Source organism: Canis lupus, chromosome 3 (assembly GCF_011100685.1).
Source record: "Canis lupus familiaris isolate Mischka breed German Shepherd chromosome 3, alternate assembly UU_Cfam_GSD_1.0, whole genome shotgun sequence".
Lineage (NCBI taxonomy): Eukaryota > Metazoa > Chordata > Mammalia > Carnivora > Canidae > Canis > Canis lupus.
In genome coordinates, this window is record NC_049224.1 from 47236668 (window position 1) to 47252264 (window position 15597).

General features: G+C 36.8%; 1 long non-coding RNA gene across 1 annotated transcript in view; it reads right to left on the reverse strand.

The window, feature by feature from the left end:
• Positions 1 to 15337, reverse strand: part of LOC119871617 — a 30833-nt gene extending 15496 nt beyond the window's left edge. Inside the window, exons 1-2 of the long non-coding RNA XR_005357016.1 lie at positions 12115 to 15337; positions 1507 to 1609 (exon numbers count right to left, since the gene is read on the reverse strand). This is a non-coding gene — a long non-coding RNA (uncharacterized LOC119871617). The remainder of the gene's footprint in view (positions 1 to 1506; positions 1610 to 12114) is intronic.
• Between the last annotated feature and the right edge of the window lie 260 nt (positions 15338 to 15597).

The window sequence follows — 15597 nt, forward strand, 5'->3', positions numbered from 1 at the left end:
GCTCCGAGCACTAACAGCTTTACCTCCCAAATAGTTCTGGATTTTATTCCACCCACCCATCTTAACTTCTACATTTCAAAACCCAGTGTAACTACTGCCTCTTCCAGGTGGCCCACAGAGTTGGATTCTCCTCTGTGCTCCCTGCCTACAGCTCTGATCAAGTCTTCTTTTTATTCTTTACATCAGATGCTATTTTATGTTATTTTATAATTGTGTCTGCCTTCCCGTCAGCAGCTTGCAGGACCAACCTCAGCCTTACCCACCCCAGAGGGTAGCTCTCTCTGTCCCGCATAGGTGGGATGAGCAAGGAAACAATGATTTACAAAAGCAAACAGTATGTGCCCAACCCCAGGGCCCAGTCCTCACCCGGGTTGTTTGCTGCAAAGCCTCTGTGTTCATGTCCGGTGTGAAGCCCAGTGTAATTCTGAATCTTCCCTTCCACCGGCTTCTGGAAGGGATTAGTGTTTCTGTGACCCCTGTGATACAGAAATGTCTACAAGGCTGCAAACTGCAACCTCAAGGACACACTCTGGCCAGAATACAGGTGCTATAATTCAGCAACAGTATCAGGCAGGAAGATTTTCATATGCTGTCCTGCAAAGGTAACAGACCTTGTTTCTGAATTCTAAGTGATTAATTCACAGAATTTTAACTCCCAAAATGTTCTCCATGCTTGATGAACTTGACTTGAACAAGATTAGCTTGACTTATCTTCATAAAGATCCTACACAGTCGTATTATTATCACGCCCACTTTAGAGGTGAGCAAAGTGAGGCGAAGAGTAAGTGTTATGTCCAAAGTCACAGGATTTAAAGACACAGAGTTTGGCTCCAAAGGTTCCTTAATCTCTATGCAAAGTTTCACTTTCCTTAGACGTTCATATACTTTATTCAGAAGAAGCCTAGAAAATGTTCCCTGGAAAAGATCTCAGAGAAAATCTAATATAATTTCCATTAAATTTGGATGAGAACAAGCAGGCCCTCCCTCATAACCCATTTACTCTTAGTTTATATGCAATTCTAACAGGTTGCCTTGCTTCCTGATCAAAACACACAAAATGCAGGAAACTATAAAGAGGCAGGAAAGCCATTATATATTAGCTAACAGCTTAAAATATCAGGGAAAAAGAAAAGAAAAACCCCTGCAATGGCAGGCTGAAAATGCACAGCAATGGAGATGTTTGTAGAAGGGTAAAAGCTCTAGAATCACTGTTTTAGCACCAGACCTGATATCCATCACAATGACTTTGCATTATCAAGAAAATTGCAAGTTATGTTACGTTCTATTTAAGAAGGCAGGAATGAATGTGCAAAATACATTTGACAAAGATTTGCATCAACAAAGTTAAGATACAACAGAGTTTTTTTTATTTTAAGGGAGGGAATTAGTGGATTACAATCATATAATTCAATATAGCATATGTCGAATAGAATTAAATAAAATTAAAACTTACATGGATGATGATTTTCTAGATTAAAAAAAATAAAGGATTTAGGAAAAAATTACCTAAAGTCTTCAGCTGGCCTAATATTTAATGAAGATTGCTAGGCCAAAAAGAAAGTTTCATTCAGAAGAAATGGTCTGCATAGCTCAAGGCATCTCTCAGTACCTATAAAAGTGCATAAGGAAGGAAAATGAACAGTTTGATCACAGAGGAGATTTCAAAAAGCTTGTGAAGGGGAACATCACAGCGTCTATGTGGAGGGGATTCCCACCCCTTACTGGGTGATTCTGGTCCTAGTGGCCAATGGTATCTTAGTATTTTCATTTTTTGGTATTAAATTTTAATTTAATAATAATAAAAATAATTTATTCGAGTATGTGTGAGGGTAAAAAGGGAGTGACCCAGAAGGAAAAGATTAATGACTAGATTGCAAAGCACTGTTCTTTCATAGAACAGTTTGGTCCTTACCCGGGTTTTTGCAGACTTAACCCTAAAGAGAGACAAAGGGTTTTTAGGACCTCTATGTACTCATTTCTGATACGAGAATGCTCTGAGTTCAATGTTCTTGGCTTTTTTTTTTTTTTTTTTTTTAATTCATGAGAGAGAGAGAGAGAGAGAGAGAGGCAGAGACACAGGCAGAGGGAGAAGCGGGCTCTGTGCAGGGATCCCGATGCGGGACTCGATCCCAGGTCTCCAGGATGACGCCCTGGGCCGAAGGTAGGCGCCAAACCGCTGAGCCACCCGGGCTGCCCTATTCTTGGCTTTTAAGATGGTCCGTTGTAGGGGTCCCTGGGTGGCGCAGCGGTTTGGAGCCTGCCTTTGGCCCAGGGCGTGATCCTGGAGACTCGGGATTCAGTCCCACGTCGGGCTCCCGGTGCATGGAGCCTGCTTCTCCCTCTGCCTGTCTCTCCGCCTCTCTCTCTGTGTGACTATCATAAAAAGATTAAAAAAAAAAAGATGGTCCATTGTACCATTTGTATTTTAGACTTTAGCTCCATTGTAGGATGGAAGCTAGTCCCTTATCATTATAAGGGTTAGACTGAAATATAACTTAATCCAAGAGGCCCCTCCCTACCATCTCCCTACCATCCCTCAGCCCTTCCCCCATCCCTGTACTGAAAAGGCCTCTAATCACATCATCTTTTCATCACCCTTAAACCACAGCACACCCCATCTGGTAACTGGGGACATTGGAAAGGACATCTGAATGTTCCAGATTCTCTGGTGCTTTTAAATTTGAAATTAACATATTGTACTGTAATGCATTGTAACATTTGTATCATGTATATATATATGATACATATATGTAAGATATATATTTATGTGTGGTCTGTGTAAGATACAAAGAATACGTGTAAGATACAAAGAACCCTAAACTAATAAATACACTTGGACTCACCTCCTAGTTTCAAAAAATGAATAATGAAATGGTCTCTGAAATCCCTTTTGATACTGTCCAAACCTTCCTCACCTATATAGCCGTTATGCTGAATTTTACTGCTCTGTATAATTTTACCACATTGTTTATAGGTATGCATGCAGTTTCATTTTGCAGGTTTTTAAATTTTAATGACATGAATGATACAGTATGTATTCTTCTATCACTCACTTTGGGGTTCTTTTTGTACCTCAATATTACTTCCTTGGAGTTCAACCAGGTTGCTGAACATAGCAATAATTCATGCTATAAAATATGCCATTGTAGGACTATCCACACTTATCTATCCTACTACTGATGACGTTAGAGTTATTTTCAGCTTTTGTTATTACACATACTGCTGTCATGAACATTCTTGTTTATTCCTCCTGGCTCACACATGCACTCCCATTACTGTGGAGTGTTCTTGTTTTCTCTTGTTCTAGTCTCACAGGGTTTTATTATTTTCTTACCTAGTCAAAGATTGCTTAAATTAAGCACATATTTTCATACTCTTAATTTGTTCTTATATTTCAAATCTTCCATCTGGGGTCAACTTTCTATCTGCTTATGTTATGTTCTTCATATTTTACTAATTTAGGAAAAGTCTATTAGGAAAGAAAAGTTTGTGTTTATGTTGGTATGAAGCATCTTTCATTTGCCACCTGTTTTTATCAAAGACTTTCTGCTGGGTATATAATTCTAGCTTGTCCATTGCTTTCCCATAGTCCACAAACTTATAATTTTCTATTGCTTCTATTAAGTAGTAGTATAAGTTTCTCATTCAAGATATTCAACACATCTTCACATGCTTCTGTCTTAGGTAATATAGAATTTTTCTTTTTTTATATATATAATTTTTCTAAGATATTTCTAGATGTGGGTTTGTTTTCTTTTGTTCAGAATTTATCTGGCTTCTCATGTCTGTGTATTGCTGTCTTTCAAAGTTCTTGAAAATTGTTAACCACGTCAAATATTGCTGTCCTGATTTTTCTCTCTTCTTCTGAAACTGAGACATGTACTGGAAGATCTCAGTCTAACCTATATGTGAATATATAATCAACTTTAATGAGGTGCAGTTTACATACAGTAAGATTCACCAATTGTGTGTATTTCAGTGAGTTTTGAAAAAACTGTAGTCATGAGAATTACAGAATACATCCATCACCACCAAAAAGTTCCTTTGTGGCCCTTTACAGTTAATCCTCTACTCTGCCCTTTGATGCTTTGAAACTGCTGGTCTGCTTTCCATCACTATCATGTGGCCTTTGATAGAATTTCACATACAGGGAAAATTTCGCATACTATATATATTATTTTGTTTCCATATTCTTTTACTTACCATAATGGTTTTGAAATTCATCTCTGTCGTAGTGTGTATCCATGCTTCCTCCTACCTGTGTAGTGTTATTTATTCACTCGTTAATGAGCATTTGGGTTGTTGGTAGTTCTTAGCTATTATGAAAACAGCTGCTCTGAACATTCGACTACAATCTTTGTGTGAATACACGCCTCCATTTCCATTGGATAAATAAACTCTTTTTCCAGTGTCTGCAACATTTGGCATCCCCACAATCATGTATAAGAGTTCCTGTTGCTGGATATCCTTCCCAACACTTGCCATGGTCAGTCATTTTAATCTAGCCTTTTTAATGAATGCGTAGTGGTATTTCATTTCACCATGTTTTTTCTTTCAATTTTATTTTTAAATAATCTCTATACCCAATGTGGGGCTTGAACTCACAACTTGAGATCAAGAGCCACATGTTCTTCCACCTACTGAGCCATCCAGGCACCCATTTCATTATGGTTTGATTTTACATTTCCCTAATATTAATAATGTTCAGCATCTTTTCATGGGGTTATTTTCTAATTGCACATCTTGCTTGGTGAAATGTGTATTCAAACTTCTGTCCATTTTTTAATCGTGTTGACTTTTCCTTATTACTGAGCTGTAAATGTTCTTAATTTATTCTGGATACAAGTACATCATCAGGTATCTGTTGGCATGTCCAGTTTATTGATCGCTTTTGTATTTTCTTAACAGTGTCTATTTAGGAACAAAACTCTTTAATTTTGATGAAGTGTGACTTATCATTTTTTTCTTTTATGGTTTTATGTCCAAACTATGAATTCTTTGACTACTCCAAGATCACACAAAAAAAAATCTTCTGCTGTGTTTTCCTCTACATACTTTGTCACCTTTGCTCTTCTTATATCTATATTTACTTTCCTTTTTGGGTTAATTTGGTGCACAATAAGAGGAAAGTTTCACTTTTTTTTTAATTTGGATATCCAATGGTTCAAATATGAGTTGTTGAAAAATTGGTCCTATCCCTCATTAAATTACCTTGGCAACTTTGTAAAAAATTAACCAAATGACTGGGTCTATTTCTCTATTGTTTTATTATTCTATATGTCTATCCTTATGCCAATAGCACACTGTCAATCTTTCATAGCCAATCTTTAAACCAAATTGTGAAATTTTCCCCCATTTGTTCTTTTTCAAAACTGTTTTGTCTATTTGATGTGGTTTGTATTTCCACATGAATTTTAGAATTTACTTATCAGCTTCTAATTTTGAAAAAGCTTGCAGAGACTTTGAGATTGCAAAGAACATACAGATAGACCAAATTTTGGAAGATTGATTATCTAATAGTAGTAAGTTTTTCAATCTACGAACACCATTTTTACATTTATTTAGTTTTCCTTTAATTTCTCTCAGTAATCTTTCATCTTTTTAGTGTATAGGTATTGTATATCTATTTTTTAAATTATCTCTAAGTGCTCTATATATTGATAATATTTTAAATGATAATTTTTTAAATTTCCATTTCGGATTATGCTTAGCTAGTGTGTAGAAGTACAATGGATTTTTTTTGTTTCCAGAGATCTTGCTAAACTCACTTATTATTTCTAGTAATACGTCTATAAACTCCCCAGGATATTCAACATAAACAGTTATGTTCTCTGTGAATAAGAACAATCTTATTTTTTTATTCTCAGTCTGTGTGACTTTTATTTCCTTGCTTTGCCTAGTCTATACTGGCTAGGACCTCCAGAATAATATTGAATAAAAGTGATGGTAAGAATGAATAGCTTTATCTACTTACCAGTCTTAGAAAGAAAGCATTCACTCTTTCACCATTAAGTGTGATGCTAGCTGAAAAGATTTTATAATAGATGTCCTTTATCATAAAGAGAAAATTCTCTTCTATTACTAGTTTCCTAAGAATTTTTATCATGAATATATATTAAACTGTATCAATTTTTTTTCAGTATCTATTGACTTTTTTTTGTACTTGGTTAATAGGATGAAATACAATGTGTTTTTGAGTATTAAACTAACCACATATTCCTGGCATGAACTCCACTTGGTAATGATGTCTCATTCTGTTTATATAATGCTAAATTCAATTTGCAAAATTTACTAAGGACATTTGCATGTATGTCCATGAGGCGAATCAATCTGTAATTTACTTTTTTCTTAAGAGTTTATTTATTTATTCATGAGAGACACAGAGAAAGAGGCAGAGATGTAGACACAGAGAGAAGCAGGTTCCCTGTTGAGAAGGGACCCTGATTCAGAATTCGATCCCAGGACCCCCGGATCATGACCTGAGCCAAAGGCAGACTCTCAACACTGAGCCACCCAGGTGCCCCTGCAGTTTATTTTTCTTGTGATGGATTTATATTGTTTGGTCTCGAGGTCATGCTGACCTCATAAAGTGAATGAGGGGTTGTACCCTCCTCTTTTATTTGCTTAAGAGTTGGTGTAGAATTGTTTACTGAAGTAAAGCAAGAAACCCCTCTGGGCCAAGAATTTTCTGTGTAAGAAGATTTTTCACCATAAATCAACAATTATTTAATAGATATAAAGCTGTTCAGGTTATTTATTTCTTCTTCAGAGAGCTTTGGTAGCTTGTGTCTCCTTAAGAATTTATTTCATCTAAGTTGTTGAATATTTTGGCATAAAGTTGTTCACAGTATTATGTATCCTTGTACTCTTTGTAGGATCTCAATGTTTTATCATTCTAGACATTAACCTGAGTTTTTAATTTTGCTTCTTGGTCACCCTGACTGGTGTTATATCAGTTTTATTATTCTTTTCAAAGAACTAGCTTTTGGTTTTATTGGTTTTTAGATTTATCAGTTTTATTTATCTTTTCAAAAAGCCAGATTTGAGGTTTATTGACTTTTCTACTTTATACATTTCTGCCTATAATATCTCTTTTTTCCTGCTTGCTTTGGGTTTCATTTGTTCTTCTATTTTTATTTTCTTAAGGTGGATACTTAGATCTTTGATTTGGGACCTTTCATTGTCTTTTAATAGAAGTATGTTAGTTCTGCTAGGGCTGCCAAAACAAAGCACCATAAAGGTGGGTAACATAAGCAACTGAAATTTATTTCCCACAATTCTGAAGGCTGGAAGACCAAGATCATGGTGTAAGCAGGGTTGGTTCTTTGTGAGGCCTCTCTCCTTGGCTTGCAGATAGCCATCTTCTCCCTGTGTTCTGTGTCTTAATATCTTCTTACAAGGACGCCAATCCTATTGGATTAAGGCCGACTCTAAGAGCTTCATTTTAACTTAATTACCTCTTTAAAGATACTGTCTCAAATATGATCAAATTCTGAGGTACAGGAAATTAGGACTTCAACATATGAACTGGAAGGGAAAGTGGGGAGAAGACACAATTCAGCACACAGCAGTTAAGTAGGCAATGCTACATATTTCTTTCCAAATGTTGTTTTAGCTGCATATCTCAACTTTTGATATGTTCTGTTTTTTTTTAATTGCATTCAAAGCAAATTCAAATTTCCCTTGTGACTTTGTCCTTGACCCATGGTTTAGTTAGAGCAATTTTGTTTACTTTCCAAATATTTGAAGAAATTTTTTCAGATATCTTTCCATTTCTTATTCATAGTTTCATGCTCTACAGGCAGAAAATGCACTTTGTATGATTTTAATACCTTAACTTTATTGAGGTGTTTTGGTCAATATTGTGGTACATCTTGGTGAATGTTCCTCCTACACTTGAAATGAATGTGTGTCTTTCTGGTTTTGGCAATCTATAAGTGTCAGTTGAAGCACATTGGTTGATGGTATTTTTCAAGTCTTCCATATCCTTATTGATGTCTTGTCTATTTGTTTATTCAATTTCTGAAATATTAGTGTTAAACTCTCCAACCATAATCATGGATTTGTCTATTTATTCTTTCAGTTCTAATAGATTTTGCAATGTACAATACGATACGTTTGTACATTACATTTGTAATGTATTTTGAAGCTCTGTTCTTATGAGCATGCACATTTGGGATGTTAGATCATCCTGATGAGACGACTGCTTAATTAATATGAAAATAGGCCTTCTTATCATTGGTAATATTCCTTGTTCTGAATTTTACTTTGTCTGATATTAATATACCAATCCTAGTAGTTTGATTAGTGTTGGTCTAGGATATCTTATTCTATCCTTTTCCTTTTAAACTAGCTGTATCATATTTAAAGTGTGTTTCTCACAGACGGCATATAATCAGGCATTTTTTTTGCTATTCCATGACTATCCTTTTGATTTGAGTGTTTACATCATTTCACCTCATATAGTTATCAATTATTATTAAATATATTTAAATAATTATAATTAAATAATTATAAATTATTATTAAATCTGTCATCTTGATATTTGTTTCCTGTTTATTCTGACTGCATTTTGTTTCTACTTTTATTCTCTCCTTCTTTTGCTATTTTTATGCCATTTGTCTCTGTTTTGCTTCCTTGATTTTACTTTTTTGGGGGGGTTGCTGTAGAGTTTACAACATCTATCTTTAACTTAGCATTGATCATCTTTAAATAATGATATAACACATAACTTATCATGCAAGAATCTTACAACAGTATCCTTTCTGCCTCTCCTATCCTTTCTGCGATGGCTGTCACCTCTTTAAACATATACTGTAAGCCTATCAATGGATTGTTATTTTTTAAAAAATAATTATTCTTTTAAGTAATTAAAAATGAGAGATATCTTTTTACCTTTTTTTTTTTATAGTTTTCCCATCATCTTGGCTCTTTTTCTGGGATTTTAGTTCTACTTATTTGAAACCAGTTGGCATCTTCCCACATATCATTAATTCTCTGTTCCCTTTTTAAGTAGAGAGTATCTTTTATTTTTTCTCCATGCATTTCAGTTTGAATAGTTTCTAACACCATGTATTCAGGTTCACTGTTCTTTTCTTTCACAGTATCTAATCTTTTATTAATCCCACCTAGTGTATCATTTTTCCTTTCAGAGATTTCTCATTCCTTATAGTTTCATATGAGTCTTTTTTTCTATCTCCCATTTCTCCCCTCACCATGCTGATATTTTCCTCTACCTTCTTGAACTCATGGAGTGTAATCACTTTTTTCGGTGACCTTTGCTATTTCTGTCATCTCTGTCATTTGGGGATGTGTTTCTACTCAATGACTTTTATCTTAGCTATGGTTCATATTTTCTAGCTTCTTACATGCACATTAAATTTGAGGGGATGCCAGACATTAGAAAATTTAAATTGTTGGTTCCTGGATTTTTTTTCCCCTTTAAATACTGTTGATTGTATGGGGACACCTGGGTGGCTCAGTCGGTTAAACAACAGACTTGATTTTGGCTCAGGTCATGATCTCAGGGTCATGGGATCAAGGCCCATGTTGGGCTCCATGCACTCATTGTGGAGTCTGATTGAGATTCTCTCTCTCCTTCTGACCCTCCCAAGCCTCTCCCCTCTACTCTCGCTCTAAAATAAATGAATAGTTATAAAAATAATAAAAAATGTGGGTTGTATTCTGGTTTACAGTTAGGTTGCTTGGAATCAATCGTATCTTTTCAAAACTTATTTTCAGGCTTTGTTAGAGTAGGTTCAGAGTAGCATTTAGTCTAACATTAATTTAGAACCATTATTAAGGATCCCTTTTGAGGATTTATCTGATGTCTCATGTATCATGAGTGCTTTTCACTCCACTTGGTGGGAACCAAATTATTCCAAACCTTGTTGAGTGCTGGAAGTCCCTGTCTGCCTATTACTCAATGTCTAAAAATTGTTGTTTCATGTGTTTTGCCTGGTTTTCTAGTTGTTTAAGGCAAAAGTAAGTATAAAAATCTGGTACGTTTCATTCAGTTTTGACTAAAAGAAGAAATATCTAACCCTTGAGTTTCAAATTTCAATTATTTTTAATTCTAGAATATTTTATTCTTTTATGAATCTTTTTGTTCTGTATTCAGTTTCAGGTTGCCCTTTTGTATTTTGAAGTTTATTTAACAGATTTTTTTCTACATCTGATAATTTCAATCTAAAATCTCCAAGAAAAAAAAAATAAAAAATAAAATCTCCAAGAATCTGATGTTTTGCTGTGTCTGCTGACTTTCACTCAAGGTAGTTCGTTTCCTTGTGACTTTGCAATTTTGTTTACTGTGCATTGATTTTTTTCCCAGAATTTAATTGAGAATTAGAATAAATTCTTCCAGATGGAACCAGTGTTTGCTTCTGCCAGGCATTTATGGAAATTGCCAGACTTACTTAAGCTAAATTCTCAAACTGAGATTTTTGTAGGCTTCTCAGGTGGCAGGTTTAGGAGGCAGCAAATAGGCAAAAGGTCTAGTCTGTTACAATTTCTCAGGAAATATTCCCATCTCCTCATAAAACTCCAAGTTTTATGTCAAATAGTTATTTTGTTGCACTCTCCTGCAGATGTGGGAGGTGAGTTTTGCCCTTAAAATGATACATTTCTTTAGAATCCCAGCTCTATGGATGGTATCTCCTACTCAAAACTCCAACTTGCGTAGATGTTGGGCACATGAGTCCTACCCATGACATTGGAAACCATGCAAGTGGTGGCCTAAGCCAACACCTAAATCAAAAGCCAGATAATGAGTTCTACTTATTTTTCAAAGATACCATGGTCATTTTATTTTTGCTTTATATTCTTTATATTTTGTGTCATCGTGTATGCATTTGGGAATTTTAAAAAATATATTTGTTCCAATATTTCTAGCTGTTTTCAGCAACAGAGCCTGTCTAGGTGCCTCATTCATCATACTGGCAGAAACATAAGTATCACCATATTCTTAATTTTGACTGTAGTGTGTTTGACAAAAATATTTCAACAAAGTCCATTTTAGCATCCCTTTCCTTTATATCTGCTATCATTGCTTCATATTAAGTGATCCAGGGGGGAAAAATCATTACTTGTTTGTGTAATACTTTTTTAGTTTCATTACTTATATTTAACTATTTAATCATTTGGAGTCTATTTTCTGAATGATCCAAACTTATGTTTGTCAAAATAGTTAACCATTCATCTTGGCACTTTACAGTGAGTAATTTGTTTCTGGTTTGTGCTATTGTCTGTATATCCTTAATTGTCATATAAGCTGTTATCTGTTCTTGCACTATCCGTATTGGTTTCTTGATCCATCCTTGGATCAATTATTGCAACAGTACTGTCAGTTTCTGTAAATATTTAGGTTGTTTACATACCCTCTAGCAGGGTAAGCTTCACCTCTTTATTCATTCCTACAATTTTTCTTTCTTCTTTAATGAACTTTGCAATGGTATTTCTAAGCTCACAGCAAGATTTAGACTGAGAAGTCATCAAAATGTGTAAGTTCATTTGTCAAGATCTGATGTTGGATGCAATCACAAAGGAACTCTATTAAATTCTTATACTAGTCTTCTCATTAGGGGTCATTTTTCACTATCCCATGAAGAAAAGTCAGTTGACCCATGACTTTTGTGGTCACTCTTTTTTTTTTTTTTTAAGACACTATTTATTTATTCATGGGAGATGCCGAGAGAAAGAGGCAGAGACACAGGCAGAGGGAGAAGGGTCCCCACAGGGAGCCTATTGCGGGACTCAGTCCCAGAACCCCGGGATGACAACCTGAGCCAAAGGCAGACACTCAACCACTGAGCCACCCAGGCACACTTTTGTGATCACTCTTAAGTAACACAGAGTCATATGGTCAGTTTGTCATAAAACAGTCCCATTCCAGAAGTTAAAATGTTGTTCCATAATACCTTACATTTCAGTCTTCATCCATATTAACACCTGTCTGCTGTTACCCCTAGCCACCCTGCCTGCAGAGAACAGAAACCATAGACAGGACAATGGTGTGTGTTCTGCTCCTTCTCTCTTCCCGGGAAATACATGCAATACTGACCCCTCCAGTATTGGTTAGAAGAAACGAAGGGAGAAATAAGGAAAGTTCTTACTGACCTGGCACTGTGAGAAGCTGGCTTTTTGTTCTGGGCATGGCTGATGTTTTGACCTGATTCATACTCTGGTGGGACACTTCTGTAATCCTTTAGAATCCATCTCTGGACTATCGGCAGGGTTCTCCCACTTTCTTTTATGTGTTCATATGCTTGGCTTTTCCAGATGCCCACTTCCTCCTTCTGTTGTCCCCCAGAAGCTAGCATTCCTTTCAGCCTCTCTCCAAAGAGTTCCAGTTGCCTTCGCAGTGAGTCCTTTCAAACGAGTGCTTAGATAACCTCACATCTGGTTTCAACAGGACCCACTTATGATCCACAGAAATGTTTTCTTTGCCCCAACACACTCTGGAAGTGCATGCATACAAAGCAGCCACCTTGCATTAGCTTAGCCACCCACACCTGACTGGTACATTTTTCACCCTTCACTCAAACAGGAAAGAGTCAGGTGGCAGCCACTGTAGTTCTTACTTAAAGTGACATGTATGAAGTTTTTTACATGTTTTTGTTAACCTTAAGTGATCACCACACACACACACACACACACACACACACACACACACTCCTTACTCTATAAAAGTTTATTTTTAAGTAACCTCTACACCCAACGTGGGACTCAAACTCATGACCCTGAGATCAGGAGTCCCATGCTCCTCCCACTGAGCCAGCCGGGTGCACCCATTTGGGGAATATTTTTGATATATGCTTTCAAATTATATGTATTTGTTAAATTCACCTTTATCGATATATAATGCCCTTGTCTATTTTAAGAGTTTTTGACTTAAAGTCTAGTTTTTTTAAATATAGACTCCATGCCTCTTTTGTTACTGCTTATAAAATAACTTTTTTCATACTTTCATTTTCATCTTTTTCAACATTACACATGAAGCAAGTTTTATGTAGATAGGATAAGGTTAGATCTTGGTTTTCCCCTCCATTCTGTCAGTCACTGCATTTTGGAGAGTTTTCCCCATTACATGTAATTAACAATAAGGATTTCTGCCATTTTTCTCTTTGATTTCTACATACCTTATATTTGTCTCCTCCAGTACCATATTCTTTGGAGCTTCCTTGATTTTTGTTATTGTGAACTTTTTTGATTCTCTACTTTATATTTTTGAATATATACTTATATATTTATTTTAGATATTTAGTTATTTTTTTAAATGTCATGCAGATTACAATTGATCTTCTAAATTTATAACAATCCAGTTTGGATTGATAACATTTTAGCTTCAAAACACAAGTCTGCTTCTCCCTCTGCCTAGGTCTCTGCCTCTCTGTGTGTCTCTCATGAATAAATTAAAAAAAAAAAAAAACTCACACACAAAAAAGCCTGTGTTCCAGTGAAGTACCTATTGCCTTCATACCTCAATCAGAAATAAGAAGAGTTCCCTTTGGAGATAGTATTGGGCCAGGTCAGGAAGTGAGGCAAGGAGTGAACGTGTTATACAGGCACTTTGAGGATGATGGGTTTGATACGCAAACAGAGGCTCATAGCACTTAAAATTGTAACTACACCTGCTCCAAGAATCCCTAGGCTCTTAATTATCTCCAGTATCCCTCCCTCAGAAGCCTCCTGACCATAGCACCTGCTGTCCTTCTACACTTCCCAAGTATACCCTATTATATCCTTCCTATGCCCCCTCTCCCCACCACCAGCTTCCATTTTCACCCACTATTTCCCACTCACCCTCCTATTTATGACTGTCAGGTGACCCTGCCTCTGAAACTCCTGCATTCCTCACAAAAGAGGCTCCTCCTAAGCATTTTATAAGTCTCTTATGACTGGAAAGGGATATTCAGCTTCATCATCAAATGACCTTTCCAATGGTGCCCTCCTTCCACATCAGATAAGTATCCTCTTCTGCAGGGAACACTCATGACCACATCCCATCAAGTGTCACAGTTATCTGAATGGCTGTCTGGACTTCTATGGATATAGGACCTTCTGTGCCATGGAATGCAGTTCCATGGACCCTGAGATGAGCAGAAAATATGGTTATGGCACAGACTCAGCCTCCAGGCCCACAGAGGAGAACTCACCCACAGGGTAAATAAGGACTCTGGTTTATTTCTAATTTTTAACCCAGTCCATGTTTTAAAAAATATATATAGGATACTAAAGAGCCAGAGAATTCTGATCGTTGCCCCACATGTCTCTGGCCATTAAAAACCATAGCCCTTTGCAACAACATGCATTTCTGACATGTTATCTATAGATCAGTGTTGGTCACTTAGAAGACACAACTGTGGGGCACCTGGGTGGTTCAGTTAGGCACCTGCCTTGGGCTCGGGTCATGATCTCAGGGTCCTGGGATTGAGCCCCACATGGAGCTCCCTGCTCAGCAGGGTGTCTGCTTCTCCCTCTCTCTCTTTCTCTGTCCCTCACCCTGCTCCTACATGATCTCTCTCTCCTTCTCTCTCTTTTAAAAAAAAAAGAAGAAGAAGAAGAAGAAGAAGATACAGCTGTGTCATGGGAGTAAATAAACCCCAGATTTTTCTGTAAAAAGTAGGATATTGGGTGGAATGTCTTCTCAGGTTCCTCCCTAATCTAAAGACCCAGCATTCTGATCACAGATACTTCAATTTTCCTTTCTTCTCTTCAGCTGGGCCACAAATGAACTTTGGCATGGAGCTGAAAGGGAAGGACAGGGGGCATTAAAGGAGAGGCAGTGAGTTCTAGACTCTCCAGAATCTTCTGGGGTGTCAAGTTCCGTCTCATGCCATTCATCTATCTCCATTCAAATCCGAAGACTTGGTGAAATTCCAAAGATACATTTTTGTCTTCAGACTTCTTTCACTTTTCTGATCATTTGTAGAGGGTCCTCTGTGCTGGGAGAAAGTGAGCAAAACAACAGGCACAGCAGCACTGGAAAATCTGCTCCCCAGCTGTGCTTATCAGAGGCCTCTTCCCTTTACATAAACAGCACCAGATGGAGCTTAATTAGGATCTTAAAATGTAAATAACACAAAACCCAAGTTGGTGTTTTTCCTGTCACCCAATGGACAAGAGGCTGTGAGTGAAAAATAAAGAACACTAAACAACACTGCCTTCCCCACAATGGACAGAGAAGCCAAGGGGGTCCTGGCTGGGCAGAAGTGAAGCTCTTCACCTCAGGCTTACTTCATGCTGCAAGCCAACTGAGGCATAGAAAGAGTGGTCTCCACTGGCTACCAAAGTCTCCTTTTTCAGAGTGCATGTTTGTAAACATATTTTTCTGAGAAATTTTTTTTTTTTTTTTTTTTTTTTTTTTTTTTTGGCCTGAGTTTCCTTCAAACCCTGTGGTCAGAGAGCCAAGAAACCTGGGGCTATTTTCCCAGTATACTCATTATACCTGGTAACTCCAGGATCTATCTAGAGGTTGAGGCAAGTTCTATCAGCCCATTTGGCTTATCCCAAATCATACAACATTCAGCTTCTAAGTAAGCAGACCCCTATACATAAGCCCTTCGTCTTAAAGCCAACAACAATTAGACATTTTAGAAA